Below are 6,929 nucleotides of genomic sequence, written 5' to 3' on the forward strand. Positions count from 1 at the left end.
TATGGATGTTTAGAGGACAATGATCCCAGGGAACATTGAGGTGGGTTGCAGACAGTATCATTTTGAGTAATACCCTAGTGCAGGGACAAAGGAGTATGGCAACATCCTCAAACTGGGAAATTTTCTATGCCTTTTTATAAGAGGAGTAGCTGGACAGATTTTGTTCCAGTGATGTACAAAGTCCCTAAAGTCCATATTAGCTGTTTGCAGGGATCATTTCCATGTGTTGACACTTCCAGGCGATGTCATGGAAGATGGCGTAAAAGCTGACAGCTTTTGTTTCATTAAACAGCAAAGGAAATCCAAACTTAGTGCCCTTTTTTAGTGCTAATTTATGTTTTCTTAGCAATGTAGAGATTATGTGATCTTTATAATTATTGGTATGTCATTTGAGCCCCTGTCCCCATCATTCTTCCCATCAAGCACGTGGAGAATGTTAAACACAGAGTCTTACCCAAATATACAGAGCTCATAATAGTGGAATCACTCAGTTTTGAAGGCATAATGTGTGCCCCTGTATAGTGCAATGTCAAAAATTTTAATCTCAGAAGAACACTGCAAGGTTTGTATAATTAAGCAGTTTTACAAATGTGGCATCAGTTTCCAAATAGACCTCATAAAGCAACATGGTGTTCCGCTTATATGACATTTTGGAAAAGGCAAAAGTATAGGAACCTAAAGCATCAGTGTTAAAGGTGGAGGGCTGTTCAGTATAAATGGACACCACAAAGGGGTTTCTTTGGGCTGATGGAGTGCTTTCCACCTTGATGGTGGTATAACTATACTTTTGTGAAAACTCACAACTACTCTTAAAACAGTATGTGTGTATACTATAATTAATAGAAAACAATAAAAATATTTTGACATGCTCGGAGAATGTTAAACTCTCCTGAGTTTGATTGCTACCTGTGCAACACTTCCTTCCACCACCTTCTTAGGAAGAAGTGAGAAGAGTGGGAAGGAAGGACATATGCCAATACAGACCCTTCTTGGAACCCATTCTGAAGTTAGAAAGTTTCTTCTAGGGCTACACCTGCCGGCATTCACACAACTAGTGAGAGTGACAGGGCTCCCAAAGCCCACTATCGAGATGATACCAGGTTTCTCAGGTCACATCTGGGAAATGCCATGCTCTGAAACAGGTGCATCTGACAGATCTCCCCAAGCGGCGTGGGCCTGGGTATAACCTAACAATCCTTGGGTGTCAGCATCCCGTCTTCCCAGAGCAGGTCTTGAGGCCATTTCCAGCTCTTAAGGGTCCCATCTCAAGCCCATTCTGCCTGCTCTCTGGAAAACGTGTTTAAATACAACACCTGTCCCACTCTGGAAATTTTCTGTGTTGCAGCCCTAGGTGGCTTTGAGGTGAAGCACTAACAGAACCCAGAACCCATGTCACGAGGCACAAGCCCCTCGAACACAATAATCCCCACTGTCGCATCATCTCCTCACCAAGAAGCACTTTTAACAATAGTCTCACAACCACCAATGTCCAAAGGAGACGCCCCTCTTCTAGCTCTAGGACTCCCTCAGAGCCCTGCTGTCCCTAAATCACCTTCCCCAAGTTCTGCGGCACATTCCACCCTGTGGTTTCAGCAGCGCATGCGCTGACCACGTCCAGCTCCCACATCTCAGAGCAGCCTCCAGAGGGAGTGGAGGAGCCACCAAGGCCTGTGCCTACTTCCTTTGGGAACAGGACTCATCCTGCGGAGTTCCAGCCCGTGGCCCGTGGGAAACAGCGATCTCAGCCAAGGCCGCCGCATCTCCCAGCCCCATCACTTCACATGGCTCCCAGAATGCAGTGCGGCACCACGCCAAAGGAAGTGAGGGCAAATGCCAGGGGGATTTCAGCCTTCCCTGAAGTGCGCAGGCGCAGGAGGTGGTGCCCCTCTGCATGTTGGAGGCCACACCCACTGCTTCTTGAAGGGAAGAGGCAGAAGTGAGCCCAGCCACATCATGGCCTGCTCTTGCAATAGCTTCCAGTGCTTTTCTGGGTCTCTCAGGTGATCTCTCTGTGTCTGGGAGACCTGGGGTCCGAGGTCCAGAGGCTGCACTTCCTCCCCATCAGCAGACGTTCAAGGGTGGGCAGTGATTAAGGGTTCGATGAGGGCAGGTCCCCGCAGGGCTGACCCCAGGACATCTGCGAGCAGATGAGACCTCAGGGAGATAGATGATGGACATCATACCATGGAGACTGCAGAAGAAGACATGGTGGGTGGGTGAGGACTCACAAACCTTTGTTGTCCTGCCTGAGCTTCCAATGGGAAGCTGTGATTGGATGGCCATCAGCTGTGGCTAGTTGGCCGTCAGCTGTAACCAGTGAGCCATTGGCCACTAATATAACTGCTGTGGCTACGCTAGCGGAAAATGGGGGCTAGCAAGAAGATGGTGGCTGAGCGAGCAAGCACGGATTGCAGTTAGCAGGGTGGATTGCAGCCAGCAAGTGAGGTAGGTTGGCAGAGAAGCGATGGTGGGTTGCTGATAGTGTGGCTCCTGCTTCCTGTGTCTCCAACCCAGCCACCAACAAAACCAGTGGTATGACTCCCCTATCTATGGCTCCGGGGGTGTTCCTTTTTGGCCTCACTGTGTCCTGCGTTCTTATGCGGGGAGTGAGAGCTGAGGAAAGAATGATGGGATGACTGTGTTTGAAGCGAGGGAGAGTGTTTTGAGGGAGAATAATGACAATGTGTCTTTTATGGTAATAACTTTTTTTATTTAAACATTCACCATGTTGTTTATGTTAAACATTCACACATGCTGTTTAGGAACTGAGAACAATCAACCCTTCACTATCTAGGTTTTCTATATAATTTTAAATCCTTTAAGGCCCTGCATAATTTAAATTGGGCCATATTAATCAATTTATTCAGTGGGTAAGGTCTATGGGGGTCCCACTTTGTCAAGCCAATCTGTAAGTGGCAAAGAGTTCCTTTAATTTTAAGTCATGAATCATTGGTTCAGATCTTCCCTCCTCAGTGTAGGATATTTTAAGACAACGGGTGTTGTAACCACAGAGAATTTAGGCAAGACCACAGTTCTGATGGTTAAGGAGAAACACTGTCCTGTTTTTATATTGCTCTCTATATTATATTCATTAACCCCTCCTAAGATCGTCAGTTGTTAACTTGGTTAAATTTAGTGGGATCCCAGGTATAACTGTAATTTGAGAGCTAGTATTGATTAACTGCTTGAAAGTTTCTGAATTAGTGCGTTAACTCAGAACTTATGTTGCAGAGGCACCAAACGCATGCACTTTTTTATGTTTTGCTATATAAATTATATTGGTATATATTGGATTTCAAATGGTGGACCTCTGTTTCAGTATTTTATCTATTATTTCCTTCCTCCTGACCTACTCTGTTTTGTTTCTTCATCACTGGACAACTTGGGGAAAAGGGGTGCCTCTCTATCCTGGTATTTGTTAACTTGTTTCCGCTGAGAGGATCAAAACAGTACCCTCCAGGTTAGGATCCTCTTCCAGGACAGATGGTTTGTTCTGTAGGGTTTAAGGACCCTGGGCTTAAGAAAGGTTTGAACTAATCCCTTGGCTGTGCCCCAGTGGGGCTATGGGTGTTGTCCCCTTAACTCTGAAGGTCAGGATCTGGGCTGCAGTAGAGGCAGGGGCAGCAGCAAGAGAGCCACTGAGAGGTCCTGGGGAGCCCTCTGGTATCAGGAGTGGACTCAGCCAGCCACCCACTGGCTGCCCTTCTCCCCCCGCTTCTCTTTCACTTAAATAATGGCGCCTTCAGAGGCTAACCACTAGATGGGGCACTTCTGGCACAGGAAATAGTTGGCCTTCTTGCCTGCCCCTTCATGTCACACAGGCAGCTATTGTGGTTGGATCTTCTCCTTACTCTGGAGAGACCACCCAGGCTTTCTCATTGTCCAGGTGGGGGCTCAAGGGGTCTCCAAAAATATGGAGACCACTACTTATTACAAGATCAAAGGTGGGTAAAATAAAAATATGCATTTGCAATTGATTTATATCAAGAAACACTAACAGGAGGCTCAAGAAATGATCAAAACTGTGTACTTGGGGTGGCTGAAGTAACAGCCATGGAAGGGGTCAGGATGTGTTGCGGGGGAATTTTCCTTAATTAGACTTTCCTACTTTACAGATTTACTTAAAATAAACAGGGAAATTTATGTATACTATAGTTTACTATTTAACAGTCTTTATTTAACTTTAACTTTTGTACATAGGAAACCATTAGAAGATTTAATATCTTTAAACACTAATGGCTACAAATGTATAAACCATACAAAATGAAAATGTTCAAATCTCTTGCTAAATAAGAAGACATGTGAAGTCCTAGTTCGTCCTTCCCCTATATCTCACCCTTGGGGGTATTTTCAGGAATAAGTAGAATATTATAATCATCAGAGGGTTCATTTTAGCCCCTTAAATGTCGTAGGATTGTGAAAGATTAACATAAGCTTTCAGCAGTTTTCCTCACATCAATTACAATAGGAATTCAGTTGCTTTAGCCTTTTTAATTTTCAATGTGCATACAAAAACTGATCTGAAAATAAAAAATGTACATCAGAACTTCAACGCGTTCATCTTACATCTTCTGGTTCTCTTGCCTAAAAGGAACAAAAACTATTTGGTTCCACAATTCTCTTGCTTTCCTCACCTCACAGCTCTCAGTCATATTCCAGTCTCAGAGCCCAAGTGCTCAGGGAAACCAGAGCCAAAGGGCTGCTCTATTCAGGCGATAAGGGATCCAAAGGAAAGAAACACAAGTATTGGAATCAGCTCAGATGAGCAGCCTGCTTCCCACAGGACAGAAGGAATGCCATTTTCAGAAGGTTCCACATTCCAGACTCTCCAGGTTGAGATAGAACCCCTTGAGTGGGTCAGTCCCTGGGGAAGGAGGGAAGGGACCCCTGAGCAGCCCAGGAATGAACTCTGGGAGCACCCACACCCTCCTCTCCCCAGGGAATAATGGAAAACCTCCCTCTCTCAGGCTTCATCTCACAGTGAAGAAACTCTCAGCTGGATTCAGTATAAGGTTCTGACCCAAATGAATTCCCAATTCACGAACCCTAACCTGGGACACAGAACTCCTTTCACGGACTTCCTCAGTGTGCACAAATTACACTCTGAGCGCATCTGCACCATGGATGCAAAATTCCTACCTACATCTAGAAACAGGCCTGGGGAGTCACAACTAAAACCTCAGGGCTGCAGCTTCTCAGTGTAAAGGCCCTTCCATGGTGGGTGTGAGCAGGTAGGACACCTGCAGGGAAGAACCACTGGGCCTTCAAGTACTTCCCTTTTGCAGGCTCCAGGGGGACCTTAGGTTGGGTCACTGACCACAGGCCTGTCCTCTAATCCTAGTCACATTCCTTTGGACCACGTGGATATTTTAAATGATGCAAATCCAGTGTTTGTAGGATGCAGCAAAATCACACAAACCCAATATTAATGTACATAGGAGAAAAGTGTAAAGCATTTTTCTATTCAATCGGGAAATCTACAAATATTATTTTCAGAAAACAATCAGATTAACTAATAATTATTTCCACAGCAAGAAACTGTTGTAGAAACCATTAATCATACTTGAACAATTCTGGTGTTCCAGTCTAAGCCCTGGAATTCCGTTCATATTCCCCTCAACCTCCTAAAGGAAAAATGAAGAAGAGACCTCAGAATCTCGCTCCTCCTGAGGAGGAAAATGAGAAACAAGAAGTTTAAACACATTTACTGTAATACTGGAATATTTTGTTTTTCTGAAATTCATCTGTCTTTCCTCCTTGGAAATATTGTATACTGCGTTTCAAGATTTATTGATTAATTACATTTTATATTTATTGAAAAATGGAGACTTTAAAAAACTTAATACATCTTTTGAGGCTGACAGACTCAAGGAGGGGCAGTGCTGACAAGACAGTTTCAGGAAAGTTTCCAAAGAGGACCCTCCACCTCATTCCCAAAGGACGTCTGTGCCCAGGGCAGGTCTTGAGGGAGAGGAACGGGGATTTCATACAATGTATTCAACGTGATTATTCTTGGCTTTCCTCTCATGTAAAATATTCAGAGACAAAAACTAAATATTTGAAAAGGAGCCATCCTTGACTCTGAAATTTCCTTCAAATTTTTTTTCTGGTTTATAAACCAAGCTTTATCATTTGTTAACTAACACTCTTTCCCTACAATCCTAAAAGCCCCCGTAAGAACTTGTTTCATGCCTCTATATCCAGAACCTACAGTGCCTTGATTAATTTTGAGCTTGATTAGGTATGTTTTGAGTCTAGAGTGCCTAGTAGAAAAGGGACACTCAAAAGCTAGTATTAACATATGGTCTCTCAGAAAGGCCTGATTGAAATGGTGGTCCTCTGTGTCTTTTGCTAGGTTTGTGTTTCTGACACTTTATCTAACCATGTATGCCTCAGTTGACTTATTAATAGTGTTAAAATAATTAATAAAATGTCTTAGTTGACCTAAGCAAATTTTATTCATACTTCATGAAAGGGCAGTTTCTATTCTCAAGAGTACTGACAACTGCACACAAGGGGCAGTGCAGCTGTGGTAAGGGAAGGCATTCAGGGAATAAGGAGTTTTTGGTGTCAGTTCATTGGCTGGGTTTGCACATCTGACCTGATGAAGAACAAAGAAATCATTATAGATTCGTGGCAGCTGAGGATTGGCTGTAGGATCTAGCCAGATATACTGTGTTTCTGCTCAAGAGGAGCATTTATAGGAACAGGAAAGGTGTCTAAGTTTTAATATGGCTTACCGAACAGAAGCTGCTCCATCTTAGGCATAGAAACTTATTATATCAAAACAGACTAAAAAAGTATTACAGAGTTTGCTAAGGAGTAAGGAATTTGGATAGTATTACTAAGTTACTGTATGGAAACACTTAAAACAATGTCAACTACACCGTAAGAAATGTTTAAATGCTTAGATAATAATTGAGAAGGAA

The sequence above is a fragment of the Rhinolophus hipposideros genome (genome assembly GCF_964194185.1).
Source record: "Rhinolophus hipposideros genome assembly, chromosome: 16".
NCBI lineage: Eukaryota > Metazoa > Chordata > Mammalia > Chiroptera > Rhinolophidae > Rhinolophus > Rhinolophus hipposideros.